Raw genomic sequence first — 24,064 nt, forward strand, 5'->3', positions numbered from 1 at the left:
GAGGTGGAATACAATTTCAGATGAAGTATTTTATTTAAATATAATTTCAACATACACCATATATGAATGCATTACCTATATATTTATTCACTTGATTAGTGCTTATTACTTAACTCCTTAACCAATGGGATTTTATTATTGTAATTTTTTTCAAGTGTGTTGGTACTTTAAATTCGTAACTCTGAAAGTTACACTTGAGGACATTTGAAAATAAAAGATGATGAAAGTGCTTAACTGACTTTAATGAATAAACATTTAAAATACTTTGTGGAGATGTGTTCCAGTGTTATTTTAGCCTAAACCTTTGATGTAACATGAGCCATTTTTGGCTAATTGTAGTTTTTTTTCCTTTGAAGACTTGTACATCCTCTATCTTGTATACATAGAGATTTCTGGCCTTCATAAATACAAACTCCTGGATCAGTTAGTCCATACCCCAACCAGAGGAGATACAAATCTGGACTTGGTCTTTACAAGTATGGGACATCTCCTCTCCTCACCTATTGTAATGTTCTCCATGGTCAAATTGGATGACAAGTAAGTCAGGTTGATGTTAAGACTGAAGTCAGAGGTATCATCCAATACCTTAGTGTTTAGAGACTTTGCAAAGCTAATCTACTAAAACTGACTGATGACTTGACTAAATACAAAACTCTCTTCCACCTCAGTCATCCATTTTTATGCAGAATGCTTTATTGCCAAGCTCTATGCACATGTAAATTGTTGCATAGATGCATCTGTCACCCTCAGAAATAAATGCAATGTAAAATTAAAAAGTAACCCCCTACAGAAATAAATGCAATGTAAAATTAAAAAATACCCCCCTATGGTGCAGCACTAATATAAAGACACTATAACAAAAGGAGAAAAACTCATTGCTCACAAAAATAAATCCAGCTCTCATGTAGCCTAAAACTCCCCTACTGAAGTAAACAAGGCAATCCAAATTCTGATCAAATTAACTAAAGCCAGATGTGATCTAAAAAAATTGCTTCCTAGCTGAAAGATCACTGTAACACCTTCTTTAACTATGTTGCAAATTTCAAAAACAATGAACAGTACTGTGTAGAGCTAATAGTAAGTAACACCTACTCAGACCCAGAAGGCATAGCCCATCTAATAGCAGATAAAGTTAGCTTCAATTTCACTCTCCTCTCCCCTCCAATATACACATATCAAATGCCCATGTATACCCCCTCTTCAAATTTCTAAGAACAAATTCTCAAGGCACTTTCTGAGGCCAAGAACACTATATCTGTGGGGCTGGATAAAATACCAAGCTGCCTTCAGTCTGATTCAAAACATGAATAGATACCTCCTACAGAGGCTATTCAACATTAGCCTCAAAACAGGCTTTGTGCCAGAGGAATGGAGGACAGCAATAGGCAATCCTTTGTGCAAAGGTGGAGCTACAATGGACCAGGGTAATCACATACCCATAAGGCTATACAGCCTCATCTGTAAGCCTATGGAAAGGATGATTATGGAACTAATACATGGGGAAATAGATGACCTACAGACTCTCAAAGCAATCCAGTCTGGATTTGTCAAGGGCAGGTCCTGCCTGCTTAACCTGGATGACTTCTTTAAAAAGTAATTAAGGCAATGGATGAGAGCAAGTCAGTGCACACTGCCTCTTTGGACCTTACAGAGGCATTTGGCACCATCCCACATGTAGACATCATAGATAAACTCTCCCAGGTAGATGTTAACCTCTGTGTAACTTGTTGGATAGCAAATTAGCAGGAATTTAAGGTGGGTGGATCTACCACTTCCAAAAGAGTTATCACTAATGCAGTACCCCAGGATTCAGTTCTTGGACCACTTCTCTTTGGCATTTACTTCTTGGCGGTCCAAGCTGATGCAGAAGGATTGTTACCGACCATGTATGTAGATGGTTGCAAACTTGGTGACAGCATAAACTTCCCTGAGGACACCGGGATCCTACAAGAGGACCTGTCCCAAACAAATGTTGGTCCCAAAAACATGGACTGAATCTAAATTCCAAGAAATATATAATTGTGTCCTTTGGCAAGTATGACCCCCTTTGTAACTATTTGATTGACAGCAATCCCCTGAATACTGATCCTGTAGTTAGAGATCTGGGTACCTATGTTAACAATGAACTGTTTTTTGATCACCATGTATCCAGTGTTGTAAAGCAGTCCTGTTTTATCACACAGCTTATACTGTATCCAGATCCAGGGACATAAGAGTTCTTCTGTACTCAACACTCATTAGACTGTTCATTAATTATAATCCCTCTTTTGATATGTACCTGCCTAAACACTTGTCACAGCAGCAATGAACACAAGGCTTCCCCACTAAATATATTCAAGGCCGTAAAACATAAAAAGTATGCAGAACCTCTCAAAGCCTTTTCTCTGCTTTGTATCTTACAGACGGGTCTATGTCACATAATCAAACTTCCAAAATTTCGAACACCATATGTTCAAACTTGGAAGTTCAAAATGTGATAACATTGAAACCTCAGAACACAACACAAGCACACCAAAAACCTAATAAACCTACACTAAACCTTACATACACACCTATCTATGCACTAACCTTAACCCAAACCCTAACTCTAAGGTCCGTCACTATTGCACACTTACCTTACACGCATCCTAACCCTAAAGTCCGTCACTATCGCACACTTACCTTACGCGCACCCTAACCCCAACATCAGTCACACTCGCACACTTACCTTAACCCGTTCTGTAATTTTCGCACCACAGTGGAGAAAATGTTGAAGCCGCAGAAACACCCAACTGAATTCTTTCCCTGGGAAAGAATTCGTATTTCCGCGGCTTCGACATTTTCAATTTTCGAACTTCCCCGTTTGAACTTCTAGTGTTCGAACATCTGGAAGGTTGATTAAATGACATAGATCCTTATAGACTACTGAGAGGTGACTGTTGACTCACATGTAGAGCCTAAAAATACCCTGTTCTGTCATAAATGCTACACATTCACAAGTCAAACACCCACTCAGGAGACCTCAATGTCTTTTGAAAGATGAAAAAAACATGCTGAAGAGATAGGTATCAATCATAAGCAATACCATTTCAGTAGACTGGTCTTCTTCTCCATATAAAGCAGAGTAATTGTCTCACTCTATTCAAACTTTAATTTGGACAAATGGATGAGAAACAGCAAACTCACCCCTGGTTTAGCAACAATGGCCCACATCTACAAGTGAAAAGTAATTATCCCAGTATATACTTGTCCAGCCCATCTGAATCAACAAAATGGTGAACACTGCCTCTCATAATGTGGAACAAATGGGCAAAATGTGGAACACCTAACAGCATATAAATAACTTCAACTAAGAAGCTCATAAAAAGGTTAGAATATTCTATTTTTGATGAATTAATATGTTTTACTATTTGCTATGGCTATCAGTTAAAAAAATGCCTAACACAGAATGTATAACAGAAACTTTCGGTGTGGAACTTCACGGAACATGGGTATTTTAAGATCCAAAATGAGAAACACTTCTTGTAATGAGGTGCATTTGAGTTGTATGTGGGAGTGTAAGGCTAATCTTCTTAAGATCTTCACAGATTAATAGTCTAATGAGTACCCATGAGCACTGCACTGCATGGAGCTATAGGTTTATTTATTTATTTATTAATCAGGTTGGGATCACCGTACCTCTTTTCAGGGGAGACACAATATATTATTTGTATTGAACAGGGGGAATTTTACCATGGCACTGAGGATATTCCCCTGCTCTCAGGAGGACTCTGTGAGGTGATCAATGTGGTGCCAGATGGTTGTTACTGCTGCTTATTGAATCTAAGTAGAGATTAGCTACAGAAGGAGAAAATGGAAAATATAATTCAGAAGGAAAAAGATGTTTTGGAGGTGGTCACTATTACATTAAGAGGTCTGAATGTTTTTTACAAAAAAAATATGGAAGACGCAGAACCAGAAGAATCAGGGGCCATGCAGTGGGGTGTGTTAATAGACAAAATATTTGGTAGTGAGGAGACGACAGATAAACAGAAAGATACTGTAATTGCTGGTATGCATACAGAAGTGGCACATTTGGCCAATGGAGTAACTGGTTTTAAAGGTCTGCACTGTCTTGGGCTACAGAAAGATAGAGCAGAGAGAGAGAGGTAAACAGAGAAAGTGAGAGTGTCAGCAGTGTTTACAGAGTACAAACTTCTGTAGCAGCAGTAGCAGGTTCCAGTGAAAGACTGTATAAAGAAAAGGATGTGCAGGTGCAGAGAAGACAGACTAGAGCTCTTGAGAGCTCGAGAAAGAGGACTGTTGTGCAGGTAAAATGAAGTCTGAACCACAAATAAAGAGGTAATGCATTTTAGACAATGATATTATGCCCTTAAGATTCAGTTTGTCAGATATTAGAGCATTAATACATATTGGAATCGTACCTTTCTGTGAAAATAACTATTGAGACATTTACATAAGTAGACACATTTGCTAATAAATGTGAAAGGAGAAGTAATACATCTCTTTGGAAGGACTATGATTATGAAAATTTAAATGTACAGTTAAAAAGAAAACTGTTGTTACAATTTATAATGATTTAGATAGAAGAAAATTAATTAAAAATGTTTTTTTCTAAATGTATATGAGGATGTTCGTATTAAATAAGTTCTGGATAACAAAAAAGTTTTGACTGGGGATGAGAAGTTTATGTACCTTTAAAAACATAAAATAACAAGTGACAACACGTGCTTAATGTGATGATAATGGGGGAAAAAAGGGAGTGTTAAGTGCTAGGGTCAGCCAGAACAAATTTTGGATAGATTAGGATTACAGTTAAATAGGTCAAAATGCAAGCGGTTTGGAGATATGATGCAAATGGCTGGAATTTATTTCACCAGAAGTGAAATCAATATTCTAGGGTTAATAATAATAATAAAACAATGCAGAAAAGTTCTAAAGATATACATACATACAAACAAATATAACAAGCATTGGCATTAATGCCCTTCTAGCCTGCCAATATACCAAAACACTTGTCCCCATAAAAAGTGTCCAGGCTGTTATTAAAAATATTTAAACTAGTGCTTGCTTAATGTAATTTGGTATTGGTCCAAGCATCAGCTGCTCACTCATTAAACACTTCTCATTCCTACAGAATCTTCTACATAGGTTGTCTGAGGATTCTCTACTACTGCTTTGTGATAAGCCCAAACATTTCCAGAGGTAGTCTCTAAATGCTCAATATACCTGAATTAGATCTCCTCTTAGATATTTATAACAGACACTGTACAAATGAGGTTTGGTAACAAACCAATTTGTCCAGTGACATCTTCAGGTGGGGGTTTAGATAGAAGTAGTAAAGGGTTTTATGAGGGTCGGGGAAGAAGCTAGATGGGAGAGGAAAGGGTTAAGTAGGAAAGTAGGATGATTGGGAAGAAATGAGGTAAGGGTAGGGAGGGTCTTAATAAGTTTTAGGAGACTGTAACTGGGTAAGAAATCACATTTTGGTGTGAACTTGCTAAGGCAGGTGTTATGTCTGAGATGAATTGTAGATATTCCTGTGGTAGGTAGGCCTCGGGTTACTGGTGGGTTTTGATTATAGGAGGCAGGTGGTCTCTATAAGAAAAATAAAAAACATGGAAATACAACAGACAAAGGCTGGAAAAATGTAATAAACCTTTATTAATCACTAGATTAAGCACTTTCTTCAGAACCAACAAAGTTAAGAAACAGCCAATTTTTACATAAACATTAATTAAAACCACATGATATCATAGGCCAATAGCCTTCCAGAAGCTGAATATGTTCTTGTGGCATGATAATAATTATGGGAGTAATTTGGTCAGTAATTATTCTTTAAAAAGGCCTAGTGTGTTCAATTCCCTCATGCAAAATACATTAAATTTATTTGAAAAAGTATGTGAACTTGACATACAGGAAGCTTTACAGAATCCAAAAATTAATGTCCCTGATAATTTGACACCATATGAACAGTCCTTCGTGTCTGATATTTTGAGAGATAGAGACATCTACATTATAAAACCCGATAAGGGTAACAGCATTGTTATTATGAGTGCTTTATTGATGGACAGTATTTATCAGGAAGTTTCACGTAATGACATTAATATTGCTTACAGGAAAGTGGATTTTTTGTTAAGATGATATGTTGTATCAAGGTCAAATTAATATTGATGAGCATGCCTTTATGAAAAATGACCATCCGGTTATTGCTAGTGTCTTTGGTATCCCAAAAATTCACAAAGATCTTAATGGCCCCCCTTTTAATAGTAGATGGTAAAAGGTCCAAAACATTTTTTACTGCAAAATTCTTGGATTATCATTTAAAAAGTGAAGTAGACACATATGGATATATTTGTAAGGATTCTTGGCAATTTTTGTCCAATTTAAACAAAATTGAGATTGGTGATGATATGTTATTAGTGAAAATAGATTTATGTAATTTGTTTTCTGTAATACCAAAAGACATTGGGCATGAGTGGTTGAAGAGACAGTAATTGAAGACTAAGAGATGTGACCAAGATTGTATTAACACTTTGGTAGCCCTCATGGAGATTGTTTGTGTTTATCATTTTACTTATTTTGAAGGACAATTTTATAAGCAAATCACGGGGGTGGCAATGGGGGCATCTTGAACCCCTGCTTTTGTGAATTATGTGATGACTTTTTGGGAATCTGAATATGTTTTTTTGTAGTACATATAATAGTAATATTAGATACTACACTAGATACCTGGATGACATTTTTTTAATATGGACAGAATTGTGGGGTTTGTTGGATGAATTTCTACACTATATCAATGAAAAGGTTGATTTTTTAGTTTTCACACATAATGTGAGTGATAGTATAATTTCCTATTTGGATGATGAATTAAGGATGTATGTTATTAATAGGAGATTTATTTCAAGAATATACAGGAAATCCACCTTCTCAAATTCATATTTGGATTATACAAGTTGGCTCCTCCTACATCAAAAAAGATCTGTTGTGAAAGGACAGTTGGTGAGGGAGGCCAGGATGGTTGTTGTTGTGTCTTTCGGCTTTTCCCGGTTGGCCAGGATGGTAAATTTGGATAATGAATTTAATGAAGAGGTTGATTTTACATTGAATTTATTCAGTAATAGAGGGTATGCCAGTGTTTTACTAAAAAACATTAAACATAAGGTGTTAAGTAAGAGACATGAAGGTGTCTTTCAACCTATTTTAGGATATCAAAAGATTGATGGGGTTGTAGGTGTATGTGGAAAGGAAAAGATTACAGAAGGCCACAAATTGTCCTTTATATTAACTTACAACAATTTGTAAGTTATTTAATAAAAATTGGAATTTACTTTCCACTGAGAAGACATTGGTGGATAAACTGGGTGATAGACCTACCTTTATTTTTAAGAAGTATTCGTCCGTTAAGAATATGTTTGAAAGGAACATTAGGTGTAAAAACTATGAAGATAGTGTTCATTGCAGAAAGAAGGGCAATTTTAAATGTGGGATGTGTAATCAGTGCCTTTATATAATGCCAACAGGTGGAAGGTTTAAACCAATGAGAAATAATATTTATATTTAATTGTCAGACTAGACATGTGGTATATTTAGCATTCTATATAGGGAAAACTTCTAGGAGATTAAGAGAGAGAATATATGAACATCTGAATGATATTAAGAATGCTAAAGGTATGAATTCCCTATAAAGACATATCAGTACATATCCGCAACATAGCTTTAGATTTTTAGTGATGCAGCAAGTTAATTTTGATATGCAGGGGTGGGTTGTTTCTGATCACTTAAGAAGCAATTGCTTTTGACTGCCACTACCTTTTCGGGGCTGAATGAAAGCACAAGTATAACTTGTTTTTTTTTTAATTAAGGAATTATAAAGGTTTTTAATATGTTATAAATGATTTTGTTTTAGAACATTTATTTATACATATAGTTTGTCTATTTATTTTTTTTATATATTTTTATTTATTGTTGTGTATGTTTAAACACTTGTCAAGGATTTTAAAGGGTAAATTGCTTTTATTAAAAGACTCTGAGTAAGGGAAGACAAATTCAGCAGTGCTTATTTCTTTTACATTGCGATAATCATTATGGGAATACTATTGGCCCATGACAGCATGTGTTTTTAATCAATGTATATATACAAATTGGGTGTTTCTTAATTTTCTTGGTTCTGAAGAAGTCCCCTTAGATGGTTCGGAAGGAAAGCACTTAATCTAGTGATTAATAAAGGTTTATTACATTTTTACAGCCTTCTTCTGTTGTATTTCCATGGTTTTTTTTTTTTTTTTTTCAGTTTATGTTATTTTGGTTATTATGTCTGTATAAAAAAACATATAATTTAATTTGTTTTGGTGGGGATAAGTGGCTAGGCTTGGCTGTCAGTTGGGGTTGGGTTAATTATGGCTTCTGTTAGAGAAAGCAAAGTTAAACTACAGACCAATTCTACTAGTGAAAATACAAGATTAATTGAAGATATTTTATGGTTAAGAAATTGCACTATAAGCTTTATCATACATAAGTAATTTATAATGCAGTAACTGAAAAGCAATGAAAAACAAATATAAAATCTGCATTAGTGCAGTGTTTGTAGGGAGACCCGTGCTCTTGTAGGGGAGTTAGTTATGAGCAGTTCATCTGGTTGATGGCATAATGGTTAAGGTTTAACTTCACAAATAGAAGGTACAAGGTTTGATTCTGCCCTCTGAACATTGTTTTTCCATTTGGCTGCTCTTTCAATGGTTTCCTGGTACTGCGAGTTCAGTGATTTGGGGGCAGGGCCACACTTTATTAGTTTCCTGATATTAGTGTTCCAGTTTTGCTTTGCACCTCATAATCAAAGCAGTGGAATGGGTGGTTTGCTGCTCAGAGCAATCACCAACTAGGAGAGTGAGTTTCAATGTCAGATGTTGCCCACAAATGACTGCTTTTCCTGTGCAGGAGGGGGATTGACATAATGATTAAATGTTTAGATTCATATACAAGATACAGAGTTGATGCTTACCTCTGTTTATTGCATTAGAAACAATAACGGTCATGGGGGCCTTCTCCCCTCTTGTCATGCCTGTAGCCCCTTTTACGGGTCGTGGACTGCTGGTGGAGTGTATTTGGATCGTCCTTCTCGCCTGTCAAGATTTTGCAGAATGTCCACATATTTACATCCAATTTTGGTCAGTTCCTCATATAATTAGTGGTTTTCAAGCACATCTGAGAGAACTGAAGTCACTAAATAATGACAAGACATTTAAGGTTCAGACATCATATCCTTAGTAAATGCCTAATAGCACAGAACTTGTGAGTCTAGCAACTTTCTATGTTAAAAGATTGATATTTAAAATGTTTCCCTATTTTGGGCCTTATCCACCATTTTATTTTGTCTTTGTCCAGGCTTTTTCCATTAGAGGATTTAGTTTGTGGCTAGGCCGTGTGGGGCTATGTCGCAGTCGAGTTTGATTGGGTCGCATTCATTAAGAGATGGAGAGGCAAGATTTGGTTTTATTGCAGGGGTGATGAGGTTGCCTCATGGCCAGGCCATGCTGAGTTGTGTCGCGGTTGAGAGTAGGGGTCCATTTGCAGCATGCCATGTGGTCATCATGGTTTGAGGTTATAGCCTTGGGAGTGTGTGTTCGATCCTGTTGGCATGGTAGGTGTGTACACATTGTTGTTACATGTTACAAAAAAAATTAAAAGTACATAAAGTAGTGAAGTCTTATTTTATGGAGATGTGATTATTGTTTGCAGAGCATGACATTGTGGGCAGAATACGATGGTATTCGCGGGTGTTTAGATGGCCACGAGTATTGGCCTGTATTTGAGTGTGCACGGTCTGAGGAATGGTCATGGGAGAGTATTTGTTGCATGCTGTCTTGTTGGCAACACGCACAAAGGAAGTTGTACAGGGTGGAACTATGAGAGATTGGAGAATTCTGCTCCATGATAATTTACCCCATGTTAGTGCATATTGCTTGGAGAATTTAACTGCAAGGTAGAGTGAGGATCTAATAATAATATTTTCTACTAGTTAGAAGTACTCTGGTGATTCTGTATGGTAAATGTTCTGTCCTGCTAACATTTCCTACAGTATTAGTAGGTAGGATTTGTGTCTCCTACTCCATGATAATTCGTGACATGTCAGTGCATATTGCTTAGTAATTAAGTGATGGGGCATATGTTCCTTTAGAATACCCTCATCGAGTAAAGTAATTGTATCAGTAATTATTGCTGTGGGTGTGTTTTATTTATGGGGCTTGATGGCCACCAGGCTTGACATATGAAGGTAAATGCATTAGTTAATTCATCTGACTGACACTGGCAACTTAGGGCTGTATATTATAGTGCCTAACTTTAAACTAATGCTAAAGGTCAAACTGTGTTTTTTTTTTTTTTGAGATACACAGTGCTGTTCATCAATTAATCAAGAGATTGGGGTCTGATCTAAATGTAGAGTAAATGGAATGTAGAGGCCTGACATCATAGCAGTTAAACATTTGCATTTGTCTTCTGAAGTACAATAAAATAAAGCATTGTCTTTTGTTCAGTTGGGTATACAATTCGCTTATGTGACAAAGTGCAGTATTGGTCCTAAACTAAAATGTGTATTGGAGGACAAGTGTATTTTTATCCATTACTTCATTGATGCTTAATATCTCCAAAAGTTTCAGGGATGCTTAATATTTCTGAGGTGGATTTCTTTAGAAGAGTGAGGTATGTCTCCAATATTGTAGCTATCTTTTAGTCTTTCTAAAAAGTTGAGATGTATTATCCCCCTCTCAGAAAGCCATGCTGAAGTTGGTGTGGATTTTCTTTCCTACTTAATCGTGACCAGGCTTTCAATTTTGAGCCTGAACAAGGGGCAGGTGTGTTGTATGGAAGGAGAGGAGATTAGCGGTTCCCTTGATAAGGTTGGAAGAGGTCCTTCTGGCCTTTACAACACATAAATGGTTAAGGCATTGCCACCTGGTGGTATCTAACCACCATTTTAGTTTTGTTCCTGCTTCTGGTGAAGCTTGCTCATGATAGGTTGTGAGCTATGGTTACCTTATATAATGTAGTATGATACTGTGGTCAGTATAACTGATGGAATAAAAAAAAAGAGGGTAAAGAAAAATAAACATTATAGGCATGTGAAGACTGATCCACTTGGCATGTAGTATATCCAATGCATTAAATAAATTACCATTGCAGTTAAAGGTGACAAGGGTTAACAAGAGCCATGTGGTGGTTGAGAGGACGGGTGATTACCATGTGTTGTGGCAGAGTGGGCCTTGGCTGTGGGAGGTGAATGTACAGCTATTTGGTGGTTGCTGTTCCGTCCGTAGTCATTGGTTATTTGTTCCCTTTGTGCTGTTGGTGGCCTTCCATTTCACTTGCATGTGCCTGTCAGGGGGTCTCTTTTTGTTGATTGTGGTTGGGTCTGAGGTCAGCATTTCAGACGCATGTGCAGTTGAGGTTAGAGGGACCTTTACAGCCATGAAGGGTGTACCTCTCAACTTTTCAGGTTTTGCAGACTGTTCACATTTTGATGCATATTTTAGTCCATTTCATATAAAAATAACAGTCAATGGAGTTTCAGACTTCTTACCTATCAGAAAATTCATGTTAATGTAGAACCTGTTCTATTCAATTTTCTAAGTTTGTAGGAGTATTATTTAAAAAAATGTCCCTGTTTTTCTACTTATTCCCCCATTATTGATAGCCTGGTCCAGATTTTCCTATAAGAGTTATGGTTATGGTTTTGGTGCAGATGGTAGGTTTATCCCTTGTATAGTTAAGTGTGCACATTCACTGGAACTCATCTGGCAGATGGCACCGTGACTAAAAGTTGTTGTTTCAGTTTCTTTGCTCTCTTAATCCTTCCTGACACTGATGGCTTTTGGTTGAAGATGGTAATTTAAACTTATTATGTCATTACAATGATTATGAGTTATAGTCTTCATTACTTCTGAAAATGTATATTAATTGAAATGTTCGGGGGTGCACTATGTGGCAGCATGGTCAGAAATGCGACAGTACTTACTGTGGTCTTTCTTTTGGCAGAAGCACACAGCCTGGTGAGTCCAGTGGGAAGGAGGAGAACATAATTGGGGAAGTCATGTGGAAGGCGCAGCAGCTGAGACACACTCTCACAGGAGATGTGCATTCAGCTGGGGTGGTGCATGATGTGGTTGCAGGTAATGAGTTCAGATGGTGGAAGTGCAAAGTTTGCATCAGCCAGTGGTTTAAAGGAAGTGGTCTTGGCAGATGATGCATGCTGCTGCAAGGGGTGCTTCGGCTGACAGAGCAGTACACAGTGAGGTCACAGTGATGATATGTTTTTTTTTCCTTCCATTTTGTGGGCATGGTAGTTGGGTTTATTTTCCTATGGTGAGGCTAGGCAGATGGGTTGTTCAGTGTTATTGCTACTTTGGGAGTTTAGCACTGTTCTCCATTGGATTTGGCAGCAGTGGCTGGGACTTAAAAGACTAAGCAAAAGATTTGACAGTGCTTGCAAGGTATGCATGTTGTAGGGATAGGCGAGGAACTGGTTACTGTTTAAGCAGAAGCTTGAAGGTCCAAACAAGGGGCTTACTAGTGGATGCAGGCCATGGTTGTTTGATATAAAAAACAAATTGCTGGGCTGCTTAATTTTGCATATTTGTGAGGAAATGGTTTTGGCTTGTTGGATGGCAGGATGTAAGGACATTTGGAGGATGGATGTACAGGATGGAAGGACATTTGGAGGAGGGACATTACTGTCTAGAGTTAGTTTCAGTTTGGCTGGCATTGTAGGTTTAGTAAAAGTTGTGGGGAACAACTGTTCTTTTTCATTTGGATAACAGGACAGTGGTAAGAGGCACTGGTGTTGTCAGGAGAGGTGTGTTAGATTGGCTTGGAATGATTGGATGTGGTACAGGATTCCAGGGCAGCTGGGGATAGGAAGGTATATGGTAGGGCTTTGCAAGATTTTGTTAATTTGTGTTTAGGCTTGGGAAGAATATTAGGCAGTTTAAGTGGTCAAGGTGGATTTAGCTCCAATTAGTATAGTTACACAGCTGACAAGGTTATGAGACTTCACTAAATCTGGGATGGTGGGTCATATGTTTGAAGGGTTAAGGTAGGTTTGATAGTTTGAAGACTGACACACTATGGCTGTTTGCAAAATAAGTTTTGTTATGAGGGTTGGCATTGGTAAATGGAGGTTCACTGGGTTATAATCTGGTGGGGGGTGTTAGAATTATGGAGGATTGAATTCCTTAAGAGGAAGGTGCATTGGTCATCAAATGCTATGTAGTCATCAGATGTTTGCTTTATAATAGATCAGGGGTATGGGAGTTGAATTCCTATTAAACTGATTTGTGGGAGAGGTGATCTCATTTGGTCATTATTACATCCTTTGGGTAGTTAAAGGATGCTGCTGGAGTTAGGCAGTATGGCATGTAGTTGGGCTAGCTTTGTTTTGGAAGGCATTGGGCTTTTTTAGGGTTTTGTTGGTACATTTTGCAAGTAATGACCTGGAAATAATTATGAAGCTATTGTTGGTAGGAAGGGTAAGTGAGGATATGTTTGATTTACAGAGGTTTTACAAGGATACATTACTTTGGTTTGGAGAGGGATCATTGGTTTAATTTCAGCTGATTAGGCAACTGGTTGCTTTATATGATATGGTTTTGGCATATTTATGACAGGGATCCAGTTTGATTCACAGAGAATGGAGTACACAGAATGATGTTTGGCTTCTATCTTTTTAACGTACAGTTTGGTTTGTGTTGGAAGGTTGTTGGGAGTTTTGGTTCCTCCTCTGGTGTTGGATGTTCATTTCAATGAGTTGGGAAATGCAAGTGAGTGGTTGGATGCTGCTTGACAAGTAAAATTAAGCGATTGGAGGTAAGGTTGCTGCTTACCTGCTTGGGGTGAGCAGGGTCATACTGCCCTAAGTTAACAGTTATACAGATGTTTATGCTATGATTAATAAATGAAAATATTAGCTGGTCAATAAAGTTATGTTTATGGAATTTTAATAAAGGTCATCAAATGTCATTCAGTGTGATTTGTGTTTATTTATGAGGACCGGGACAGGGTCAGATAGTTTAGTCTTTCATAATAACTTAAATTTTCACACCTATGGAAGCAATTGGGATATTTCTGCTGTCTTCTTTCCAGCTTACTCATGCTTCTTATACAGTTTTCACATTGTTATTCCATACTCATGTTTGGGTCTAATGTAACTAACAAACAATGACTTCGTCATTTCTGATTTCCTAGACTCTATAAATCTTTTTATACAACCTGTAGTTCTATAGTTATCATTAACCAGTATGTGGATATAATTAGAAAAAGCTGGACCTACCCATATATCCAGGTCCTTAAATTAATCTACAGTTTCAATCACTGTGTGCTGCATTAAATATTCACCTTTCAATTTATGTCTCTCAAATCTCATCTGCTTAGTTTCTGATGTATTTATCAGCATCACCAATTGGTAGAAGGTATAGAAGTTGTCTCTAATAAAAATGTATATACTTTAAACAAATATTTTAAGAAAAGTACTATATTTAGGTGGTTTGTATACATTTCCAAGTTGGATAAAGTAAGAATTAATTAGTGGGATTTTTGTTTGTTTTTTGTGGGGAACAAGAGTGAATCCAATCAAAAGAGGGATAGTTCCTAATGTAAAAAAGGGTGGAGGATTGAATTTAATAAATCCAGTTGTTTCTTAGTGTTAATAGAATTGTGTTTGATGTTAAAGTGTGATTTTGTTATATAAGAAATTTAAAGGCATGTGGCTGGGTCAGTGTAAGAAAAGAAAAAAGAGAAATAAAAGGTTTAAAAGATAAGGGATATGAAAGTAAAATAAAGACATATAAAACTAATATAAATTAAGTCAAAATGGACAGCAAAGAATGGCATAAAAATAATGAACAAAACTATTATATTGATCCTTGGGAAAAATGGGTGGGTAGGGTGGTAAATGCAAGAAAGCAATAAGAAAAAGGCAAGAAAGATTAGAATCCTTTTTTGAAGCTATAGATTTTCTCTGGCATTTGTTATTGGACAAACTGGCAGTGAAAAGTAATGTAAAATATAAAAAGAACAAGCAATGTATAATACCTGTAACATTGAAAAGGCATTGTGACATTGTTTTTTGGGTTGTAAGAAAAATGAAGGGTTTTGAACACTATTCAAAAATGGGTATCACTGGAAAGTATTAAAAAAAAACAGAATCAGCATGATGATCTATAGGAAATATAAGGTTGTGAGTGAAAAAATTGTAAAACAGGATAACATTTTATTCATTGCTATTTGGTGTTTATGGAAAAAGGATGTGATGAATTACTGTATAACAAAAGAAATTATGATGAGGAACTACTATGTAATGTAAAGAAATGGTTATGGTAGAAAGGGTGTGGGGATAAAATGATTATTAATTTCATTTAGGAAAATGAACATATAAAGTGTGTTATTAAGATGCATAAAATATGATACAAATTATAAATATAATTTATTTATTTATTTTATTTATTTATTTATTGACATCTGTTGACTGGGCAAGTCCACCAGGTCAGAAACCCATTTTCAGTGGAGGCCTGAAGAGAAATCTCCAAATTATAGTAAAGATTATACAAAGAATTACTGCTTACAGTAATAAAGACATAAACATTATTTGAAGTTATACAATTTGGCAATTAGTAATAAGCAAACTAAGGAATTATATACAATTGGGTTAAATGTCGGTGTTTGATATACCAATATTTAATAACATTCAATAGCATATTGTGTGCTGTAAGAACAACAGTTTATATCAATCCACTTGTTACACATTCTGATAGAAGAGAGGATTAGAAGTTAAAGCCATAGATTTTCATAGAAGATAAGGAAATACAGATTAGTTGTGCAGAAAAATTAGTGAATGATAACATGGTTAGGTAGAGTCAGTTAGAAACAAAAGAAACAAGTTGAAACAGTAAGGCCCCAGGATTGGATCTATGGTGGTCTTTGGGTTTGGGAACAAAGGCAAGTTTAGTTTTCAAGAAAGTTATTTTTTAGGGTATATCTGAATTTATTTTTGTAGAACCAAGTAGTGTAATGGAGGGGGGTAGGAAATTTCATATTTTTTTATGGCATAGGAATATAAACTTTGTCCTGATCTCCTTTTGGGTTTGGACATGCATAGAAGTTGTTTGTTAGAAGACCATAAATTTCTGGAGAGGATGTAGGGTTGTATGATATATGAAAGTGTGGGGCAGTTTTCTGGGTAATATATTGCTTTGTGAGCAATAGTGAGTTGGGTGTACTGAAGGTAATGGAGGAACTCGAGACAATTCAATGTCTTAATGTTTTGGCAATGTTGTATGCAGTTTGGTAGGCCACAGGCAACTTTAGGAATTTTATTAATAGCATGATTGTAATCTTTTACTTAGGAATGTGTGAATATTTGTAAAAATGGGGGAGCTGTAGACCAGGGAAGGAGGTAGGAGAGTACTTGATAGTTTTGTTCTCATAGGTATATCTATATAAAACGTATGTCTATAAAGTTTGCCTAAATTAAAGTGTGTTTTGTATTGCATTAAGTGTATGTGGTTCAAATTATAGTTTATTATCTCTAGTAATGCCTAGTAATTTTGCAGTATTCACTACTTCTATTTCAGTATTGTTTTGGGAGAAGATTTTAAATCTTGTGGAGTTGGCTTGGATGAGAAGAATACTACCTTGGATTTTTTGGGGATTTAAAAGTAAATGTGCTCCATTTAGCCATGTTTCTATTGATGATAATGTATTTTGTGTTATTTTTAAAAGGTTTTGGAAATTGCTAGATGAGGATATGATAGCAGAATCATCAGCGTATTGGATGAGTGAGCTCTGAAAGGAGACTGTGTGGAGATTATTTATAAATACATTAAAAAGCAAAGGTCCAAGAATGGATCTTTGGGGACCCCTGTTGTATTAACCAAGTAGCTGGATAGATTGTTTTTCCATCTCACAGACTGTCTATCGTCAAGTTAATTGTTACACCAGGTAAGGGTTTGTTTGGAGCATCTTAATGTTGCTAGTTGTTGTATTAGTTTAATGTGTGACACTGTGTCAAAAGCTTTGCATAGGTCTAGTAAGACAACAGTTAAGAGACCAGCATACAGAACTTTGTTCACAGCATCAGTAAAAGAAAGTGAGGCCATAGTGCCATTTCACACTGAGCTAATCAGAGGAAGGGCACTGAGCAAACCCTGATCTGTGGTATATAACATTAAGTATCCTGTTTTTTGCTTATTTTTACAAGTTATTTATAGCACTTTTATTGTCTGCTGCATACATTTCTAGTTTCACTGTGTGTGAGGTATTAACTGGAAATTTTCTACATTTGTTAAGCACCTGTTTGGGTTTGTTTGTTCTGATTTTTGTCTCCTATCCTCCCTCCCTATTGGTATCCTGTTCTTATACTTGGTGGCTTTGCAGTTGCTCACCCCTACTGTAAATCTGATCTGGAACACTCCTCCCAGTTTAGTGTCATTACCTCATTCTACCTAATACAGGGAAAACATTTGAGAAGGCCAACCCACTTAGTTCTTAACCTTGAGTTATCTTCTGCTCCTCCTTCCTCCCTTTCCACTTTACAAAAAAAATAGTTTTCTAAGCTTGTTTCCTGTGTTTCCTGTAAGTAGTCTAGTCCAGATACAGATTTGCTGTATCCAGGACTGTTTGTAAGCTTCTGAGCCTCCACCACTTAGCTAGGGTTAAACTATTTCCAGTGCCATAAAGTCTGCTCTTCAAAATTTCCCTTAGCACTAGCCAGTTTTTTTGTTTTAGCACTCATATCTGTTTCTTTGAGCTCATCACTTGTTCAGAACTGGTAAGCACTAAATAAGTTACAAATTACTGCAGCACTCAACTTTCCTCACTTGTCTAGAGGAAAACAGGATTTAGTACTTAATAAATAAGCACCTATCCAGACATGTCTAAGGGTCAGCTCCCGGTGTTTTCTCCTGTCTACCTGATGAATCTGGGCATCTTGGGGAAATGCAGCAATTGCCTGATGTACACAGACAACCCTCTCCTCCTACCACCCAACACTACAACCTGCGAAAGATACACTTATATAGCCAAACTGGAAACAAAGCTCTCTTCACCCAAGACTAGACCAGACAGTCAAGAGGAGAGGGTAAACACTTGCACCACACCACACCACACTCATCACATAGTCCCTCAAAACCTACACCACCAAAATACACACATAGAAACACAAAACACACACCTACATTCGCTGAGGCTCTCAATAAAAATCTGCCCAAGCAACAGGGACCTTCAAAGCAGAAATGCAAGTAACCCCCCCAGCACAACCCAAATGACACATAGCCCAAAAACTCAGTGTGCCACTCAACCATAGCCCATAAGGCATAACAACGTACACAACACTCTAGTCATAGGTGACTCTATAGTCAGGCACACTGGTGTTCTACTCACCAGGCTAAACAAGGAGAAAGTTACTGTCAGCTGCCTGTCAGGTGCCAGGGATCCAACACATAATGCACCCACTCAGGTCACTCCACAACAAAGTCTGCAACAAGTACAAATATGACTCTATCATTGTCCATGTTGGTGTTAATGACCTGAGATGTACCACCTTGGACTACATGAAAAGAGACATGAAGGAGCTGTTGGATCTTGTAGCCTAGTCAGGTATGACCCTAGCCCTGAGTAGCATCCTGCCATCACCCAGAATGATACCACAGTACAAGGACAAAATGATTGACTTCAACAATTGGCTAAGCTACTGATTCTAAGGGGATCCGGTATCTGTCTGGCTGGGATGACATGCTTGACAGACCACAGAGCTTTGCCATAGATGGCTTGCACCTGTCGCCCTTGAGATTCTGAATACTGGCTAAGGCTCTTGCCACCCCTATAGTTCCTTTTTTAGGCAAGGTTCAAATGACAAACTCTCCACCGTAACAGGTACAAGCAAGAAAAATCTGAGGGTAATGCTACTCAATGCTAGAAGTCTAAACCTCAAAATGAACTCACTCGAGGCACTCCTTAAAATGGAGAACATCGACATCTGTGCAGTGACAGAGGCTTGGTTCAAGGCTCCAGAGAGCACCTCTGCATTACCAGGCTATAATTCATACCACACCTTTCGGCTACCTAACCTGGACTGTAACACTAAAGGTGGATGCATGTCCATATTCATATCCACACCTCCAGGCTAGTTGCTCAGCATAATGGATCCGAGATTATCCAATTGCAACTAACTCCGGGCAAGACCGCAATCCAAATTGTAGCTTGCTACAGATCACCCACCATGCCACAGGATTCCCACTCCTCATTTTTTGATACACTGGAAAATATTAGGGTACAACCTAACACCCTAATAATGGGCGATTTCAACTACCCCACCATTAACTGGGAAAACTACTCATGTACCAACTCTTTTGCTGAATGTTTTCTGGAATTCATAAATTCCAACACCTTTGATCAACTTATCCATACCCCCACCAAGAGAAGCAATATCCTAGACCTGGTCATTACCAACATGGGAAACAGTGTTCCACATCAGTGGTCAGTTCCTCATTGGACAGATCTGACCACAAGCTAATCATACTAGACATCCACATCCCACCCACACCCCCATTAGGGAAACCACTGTAAAAAATTTCTCCAAAGCCAACTTCGCTCTTCTTAAGACAGAAGTGGCAACCTTCATGACACCCATACAGACGGACAATAGAGGTACGACTGCTGAATCCTACACAGATGCACTTTATAAGCACTTACATGAGTGCATGGATCGTGCAATCCCTAACAGAACCAAGATGCTATCCTCCAAAAAAAGGAAGCCAATCTTGTGGTCCCCTGCCATAAACAAACTTTACAACAGAAGAAAGAAAGAAACTGTTGCAAAAATGAGTAAAATCCTATGATTGGAGGAACTCCCTGGTCAGCCTCAGTAAAAAGTAGAGATCCCTTATAAAATCCTCCAAATATAGTTACGAAAACAAAATCGCCACTGATTCTAAAGACAACCACAAAGCATTCTATAGTTATGTCAAGAATCTCATTGGCAAAACTCAGATCTGCTCTGAGTTACAGCACAATGTCACTAAATATACATAACCAACTGATATTGCCAAAATCCTGGCAGACAGGTTCAGTGCTAACTTCACCCCCCTCTCACCCCCTGAAGGGCCCATCTCTATACCGGAAGAATACAAAGTTCCTGTAATCATGTCTGCACAGGTAAAACCACAGTTTCCAAAGTCAAGAACACAGCATCCATGGGACCTGACAACATTCCAGGCTGCGTTTTACATGAACTACAGAATGAACTGGCACCCCACCTTAGTACCATGTTCAGTTATAGCCTCACCTCAAGCTTTGTGCCCACTGAATGGTGCATAGAGATGGTTATCCTGCTCCACAAAGGGGGAGCCACCACGGATCCCAGGAACTACCACCCCATTAGCCTGATGAGTCTGGTCTGCAAGGCCATGGAATGGAACTTATAAACAAAGACATTGGTAATCTCCAAACTCTGGACCCTACCCAGTTTGGGTTTGTAAAAGGCAGATCGTGTCTCCTAAACCTGATACACTTCTTTGAAGCGGTCACCAAAGCTGTAGATGAGGGTAAAGTGGTTCACACAGTCTATCTAGAGCTTGCCAAGGCTTTTGACACCATCCCCCACTCTGGAATTATAGATAAACTCACTAAACTAGGTACAAATCCCTATGTCACAAGATGAGTTGCCACCTGGCTCACTGACAGAACCCACACTGTGAAAGTCACAGACTCCAAATCTGACTGCAGACCAGTGACAAGTGGAGTACCACAGGGTTCAGTACTGGGTCCTCTCCTGTTTGGTATCTACTTCTCAGAAGTAGAGGCTAACAGAAAAGGTCTTTGGCTAATGAAGTTCACAGATGACTGCAAACTAGGAGCCATAATCGTAACTACTAACGATGTGGACATCAAACAAAATGGCCTCACTGAGACAGATGCCTGGTGTCAAAACCATGGCCTCAAGCTCAATGCCAAAAAGTGCATTGTCATCCCCTTTGGTAAAAACTCTGTACCCATGAACTACCACATAGGCGGTAGTCTACTTAACACCGAAAGTGTGATAAGAGACCTTGAGACACAGGTGGACAGTAGTCTCTCCTTTGATAATCACATTGCCACATTAGCCAGGAAATCCTTCTACGTGGCACACCTCATCACAAAAGGTTTCTCATCCAGGAAAAAAGAGGTAATTGTTCCCCTCTACTCATCACTCATTAGACCCATTATAGAGTACAATGCCCCTTTTGGTATGTACCTCACAAGACATCTACAACAACTGGAAAGGCAACAGAAATACCTCACAAAGAGGATTACCAGCCTCAAACAGATGCCCTACACAGAACGTCTCAAAAAACTCAAGCTTTACTCCATAGCATATCGCCTACTCAGAGGCAATCTCTGCCTAACATACAAAGCTATGTCAAACCCAGAGCTGTTGGACATGCTCCACTTAAAGAAATCCCAATCCCTCAGAGCTACACTCTCTAGGGAATTAAACCTTGTAACCACAATAAACAGAACATGCTGGAGGGATAGATTCCTGTCCCAGAGACTTTCCATACTCTGGAACAAACTACCTATCTATATCAAACAGAGCTCCTCATTAGCACTCTTCAAGAAAAATCTTGATGATTGGATGGGAGATAGGTAGTTCACCATGTGGATTACTTCTGTAGCTCTGCTCAACAGGGGCACAAGAAAATAATTTTCTTGGGTGGCGAAAGCCAGGGTACCATTTTGGCCAGTCTTATATAAGCCCTAAGGGCCAATAACCTAGTACCTACCTATGAACCTATGAACCTATGTGTAATGAAATAAAGATGGAGAATTGTTAATATAATAAAGCAACCCCTACTGTTTTAAATAAATAGCATATTTTATATCCACCTGAATTGCCACCTGCTATGGCATTCAGGACCTCAGTTTTATGTCTTGTCTGAATCTGAAAGACAGAACATTCATGATACAGAACCACCTAATACTGCATTGCATTGTAATGGAAAACTAATTCAGTCACTTCTGGCAAGAGGCTTAGTGTTTGCCCTGAAGCATGCAAAAAATGCAAAAACAGCTTGATTTCTTTTACGTTGTTCTGCCTACTCAACTTTCAGTGCTGCAGTATCCAGAAAGCAGTCAAGATATATATATATATATATATATATATATATATATATATATATATATATATATATATATATATATATATATATATATATACATATATATATTTATATCTACATATACATACATATATATATATATATATATATATATATATATATATATATATATATATATATATATATATATATATATCGTTCCTATCATCATCGAACTGTGTAATCACGACTCACCTCTTGACCAATCCATCGACGTCCATATCATCGACAATTCCGGCGATCTTCCCCCTCACAGGACCCATGGTAGCGCTTTCAAGGTAAATTGCACGGAATCACGTAAACCCTGATCGGTGTAACACAGGAAGAAGTGCTACCATGGGTCCTGTGAGGGGGAAGATCGCTTACCGGAATTGTCGATGATATGGACGTCGATGGATTGGTGTCGAAGAGGTGAGTGTCGGTGATTACACAGTTCGATGATGTGATAGGAACCCATATATCTACATATACAAGACACAAGATATATACATATATACAAGACACTACTCCCATATCTAAATCCCACCTTATCAAAGACCGTCGAAAACTATCGACTTTCAATTCATCCCAGTTTAACTCCATTCTCCATAACATAGATTGGTCCATCCTAAAACACCTCCTCCTAAATGATGCTGTAAGCACTTTCAATAGCATCTTCATGAGTACTCTAAACTCCTTAGCTCCCTCTAGGAAGATCAGGATAAAATCAAATCATGCTCCCTGGCTCTCCAACAAGACTAGGTCCTTTATGAAACAAAGAGATAGTGCTTGGAAAACCCAGACTAAAACTAAACAACCACCTCTTCTTCAAAAATACAGGCAACTGAGGAACCTTGCAAAAAAACATACAACTAATGACAAAACGTTATACTATAGCTCTGCACAGCTTAACAACAAATCCAATCCTCGAAAATTTTGGTCAACTCTCAACAACATCCTCTATCCTGAAAAGCCCTCTAATCCCTCCCCATACCCTAACTCTTCCTCTCAAGAAACAGCAACCCTCCTGAATAAACACGTTATCTCTTCCATCCAAAATCTGGTAACCTCTAAGCCAAACTCTACTTCAGCACCCACCCCTCAATTCCCATTAACACAACTTTGTTTTCATTTGAGCCAGTTCCCATTACTTACATCAAATCGCTACTACTCACGCTAAAACCTTGCCCTCCTTACACTGACACTCTATCTCCTACATTCCTCAAACTTGCTGCTGACTCAATTGCCTATCCTATATCTATACTAATTAATCGATCTATTCTGGAATCAATTGTCCCCACCCTTTGGAAATCTTTCTTTACTATCCCTCTTCATAAAGGTGAAAACTCCACTGACCCCTCAAACTCCTGACCCATTAAAATTCTGTCCCCTCTCCAAGATATTAGAAAAATGTATTCACTCACAGCTTCTCAATCACCTCCTCAAGCACCACTTAATTAGCCCTACCCTACATGGATTTTGTCCTCACCACAGCACCACCACTGCCCTCCTTTCCTTCACTCATATCACTGCAGAGGCCTTAGACAACAATAAACTCATTTCCTGTCTCTTCCTAGATCTCTCCAAAGCTTTTGATTTTGTCTCTCATCCTCTACTATTATCCAAACTCACAAATCTCCACCTATCCCCCTTCGCACTTGCCTGGTTTAATAGTTACCTATCTGGCAGGGAACAGTCTGTCAAATGGCTCTCATCCTCCTCACCTTTCCTTCCCATCTCCACTGGTGTTCCCCAGGGCTCCATCTTGGGACCCCTTTTGTTTAACATCTTCACCAATGATCTTTACACCTCATTCAAAAAATCCTCCCTTATCCAGTATGCTGATGACTTTACACTTATATCCATCTCAAATAACATTCCTGAACTACACTCCCTGACCCAACAAGCCCTACTATCCACTG

General features: G+C 38.0%; 1 non-coding gene across 1 annotated transcript; it reads left to right on the forward strand.

Moving 5' to 3' along the window:
• Positions 1–10,834: 10,834 nt before the first annotated feature.
• On the forward strand, positions 10,835–10,958 carry LOC122793863. Its single transcript, XR_006363581.1, has one exon. It is a non-coding gene; the product is annotated as a U6atac minor spliceosomal RNA (small nuclear RNA).
• Positions 10,959–24,064: the final 13,106 nt, after the last annotated feature.

Source organism: Protopterus annectens, chromosome 2.part0 (assembly GCF_019279795.1).
Source record: "Protopterus annectens isolate FY-2018-M chromosome 2.part0, PAN1.0, whole genome shotgun sequence".
Lineage (NCBI taxonomy): Eukaryota > Metazoa > Chordata > Ceratodontiformes > Protopteridae > Protopterus > Protopterus annectens.